General features: G+C 41.0%; 1 pseudogene across 1 annotated transcript; it reads right to left on the bottom strand.

Annotated features, from left to right (window-relative positions):
* Positions 1-957: 957 nt before the first annotated feature.
* On the bottom strand, positions 958-2,018 carry LOC311605873 (vomeronasal type-1 receptor 4-like; annotated as a pseudogene). Its single transcript has one exon. The product of its transcript is annotated as a vomeronasal type-1 receptor 4-like (transcript).
* Positions 2,019-3,452: the final 1,434 nt, after the last annotated feature.

Genomic DNA, 3,452 nt, shown 5'->3' with positions numbered 1-3,452 from the left:
AAATGAATATAGAATCAGACCCTTCTGCAGCTCTTTGGTGATTAAGAGCTGATGCTGCTGTGGGGAGCACCCTGGTGTTAATAAAAGGAAGCTGCATACAAGCATTGGTCTGCTTCAGTCACACTCACTGGTTCATCTTGAACAACAACAACAACAACAAAAAACAAAACAAAACCAAAAAACCAAAAACCAAATCCGCACCTTCCAATCATCAAAGAACTATAGACAGACATAAAATGAACTTTATTGTGTATTCATTATCTGGTTTATTCCACATCCTTTTTTCCTGCACAGAACCATGACATATATAACAGCAACGAATGTTTCCATGTATTGAAGGACAGTAGCTGTTGCATTGGACTCCTATTGGCTTAATGCACAGTAAATGTCATTCTTTCACAATTCTGTAAAATCTTTTCTACAGATGGATACTTACAGACACTTTAAATAGCCGCTTTGTACTAACATTTAGCAAGCACAATATCAGAGAAAAGATAACTAAATTTTTGGAATAAACTGATTATATCTGTATGAATCTTGATGAAATTTATGAGCTTTATCTTCATGCTTCCAGACATGGTATTAACACAACTAGTTTTAAAAATCCTAGTGAAAGGGATTTTCTCAGTGGTGGAGAGATGGCTCAGGTACTAAGAGCACAGGCTGGACTGTCAGAGGACCCAGGTTCAATTTGCAGCATCTACACATTGGCTCAGAACCAGCTGTCATATCCAGTTAGTCACAGGCCTCATGTGTACATGTGATGCAGAGTCATATGTGCAGGCAACACATTTACTTATTCATACACAGTAAATTAATACAAAATTAAAAAGTTAAAGTTCCTGTTAAAAAAGTGGCCAATGGATAAAGTGTTTTCTATATCATGTAATTCATTAAGATTACTCTTAATGAAAGATTTAAAGTCAGCAATATTATTGTTTGAGAACACAAACATGCTTAACCAGGTGTGTGGGATTTTGTCTCCCCATAATATTGAAGAACTAAGAGTTTTTCCTTACTTGTTGAACAAATAACTGGGAGAGATATTTTCTCAATTTCTCCCACTGAGAATGCCAACACTCGGCAAGAAGCCCATCCCTGTGGATCAGCACAAGGGGGCTGAAAGTTGCATAACCAAGGGACAGAAATCCATGAGTATTTGCCATCAAAGCATTGTCTGTTGAAGAGAGACTTAAAAGCAGAGAAAGGGCACAATCTGTCCAGTAGAAGAAAACAAAACAGAGCATCAGAAGGAGGACACTTTGAGCAGCTCTCAGCTCAGGGGGAGTTCTGTAGAGAAGCTTGTAGTTCTGAAGGTAGAGGACATGCTGGTGATGCTTGTGGAGAAGAAACACCATGTAGCCACTGGCCCCTCCCATGGTGCCCTGGAACACTGCATCTCTCAGGACCATGAGAGGGAGAACGATCCATTTTATATTCTGACTTTCTAGCATAAAATAACAATAATTCTCATTACCCATATGTTGTGATATATTAAGACCTGTACTAGTGATGGAATGGATAAGGTTCACACCTATTAAAGAATTGAGTATCCAAAAGACTGAGAAGAATGGAAGGATGTGCCATGCAGTCGTTGGCCTGAGCCTCCTCCACCCAGATGCTCTGGGACTGATGATGATGGCCTGGACCACAGTAAGGAGACTGCTGGTGCAGATGGAGAGGCCACGGGCCACCCTCTCCAGGTAAACAATGATCTTACAGCCTATGTCATCTAGGAAGTTTCTCAAACCAAAAACTTCTATTGTCTTTGGCAGTCCTTTTGCAAGAATAATCATGATGTTTGTAAAAGCCAAGTGGATGAGAATAAAGTGTATGGGTTTCTTCTCAGGGCCTCTCCACAAACTGAACATATTATTCACAGAAATAGACATGTTTCCCAGAATGCCTAGCAGAGTCATGAAGAGAAAAAGTATTTTCTTAATGAGCTTTAAAACCATTTCTTCCTTCCTTGTATACAGGATGCAAATGCATTTAAAAGAAAGTGTCAGTAATGCTAGACATGGATTTCAACAACACATTTTGCATAATAGCATTTTTCTGGCCTCCAAGCAGAGGTGGTAGTGGACACATGGAATGCTGCAGATTACATCACTGAAACTCCCATGTCTTCTTGTAGATTATGGGTTAGTGTGTGTGCTCTGACAGTTGTTTGGTAACTAATATTCAAATCTAAAAATTTAAAGGCTATTTTTATTTTTCATCTGTACACTAGCAAAACTGACTTGTTCATGTTCGTGTGTATGTATGTCTATGTAATTCTGTCTGTCAGTCTGTCCATCTGTCTACATTTATATGTTATCCTTCATACATCTTAGCATAGTTGAAGTTAACTCTAAGAGTCCCCAACCAATATTTCATCCTCTGCTTCTCATTATTTTCCTACCAAAATTCCAAAGCTGGAGGCATATGTTTAATGTATCTGCCTTCCCCGTGTCACACACGGATACTGGGATACTCTGCTGGTCAACACTTCTGACATCTCTCAGATCTAGTTACTTTACCTTTCGCATCTTTCCTCCTTTGTTTGATATTATTTTCTTATTTGATTCTTGATTATCATAACTTCTGGATTTGTCTTTAGCTTAAAAGCTTTATATTTTCAGTCTCTACATCTTAATATTTGAAAAGTCTTTACAGTGACCATTCTGTGATTTCACCCCATATAAATGTTCACTAGATATTTCTTAAGGTATTCTCTAAACCGTATAACCCTTCCAGACAAGGCCAAGCAGTTAAACGTGAATTATCAGAAGAAATTCAGAAAATTTCATGTATCCACTAGGTTTCACTAAAGGTGGAAGTGGTAGTGGAGGTGGTGGTGCTGGTACTGGTGCTGGTGGTGCTGGTGGTGGATGTGGTGGTGGTGATGGTGGTGGTGGTGGTGGATGTGGTGATGGTGGTGGACGTGGTGGTGGTGGGTATCTAGAGGATCCCTGGTAGCTTCCTAGGAGAGAAGGTATCAGAGAGCTGTGATCCCATAGGTTGACTAGGGCATCTGTGACCCTAGTAGGTGACATTAGTGCATCTAAGGAAGCATTGAGCAGCCATGGACCAGGGGATGATGATGAGGTGGATGGAAGATGGGGATTGATGAGGTGTGAGGGCTGCACTCACAGGTGACATGAGTGCATTTATAAGTTATGAGCACTCAATGTGGGCTGCCTGCAGCACAGTAGTTAGGGGCATGCCGCTGTGAGCAGGGATTCCCTCATCTAAGAGGCCATGGTGGCATTTGCCTCTGCAGGGCCTTGGGAACAGCATCTATGTCACTTTGCTTTGCAGCCTGCTTCTCCTCCTGTTTCTTTCCAACCTGTTTGTCAGGTGGGTTCCTCTGTTCTACATCAGTCCAAGCTGATTCCAGAACTGAGACCTGGGCAGGATGTTGTTACTCATGTCTGGGAGCTCCATCTCACTCCTCAGGGGTCTATGGT

This window comes from Acomys minous, assembly GCF_964271855.1.
Source record: "Acomys minous genome assembly, chromosome: 9".
Classification (NCBI taxonomy): domain Eukaryota; kingdom Metazoa; phylum Chordata; class Mammalia; order Rodentia; family Muridae; genus Acomys; species Acomys minous.
This window is presented reverse-complemented; position numbering and strand designations above follow the sequence as displayed.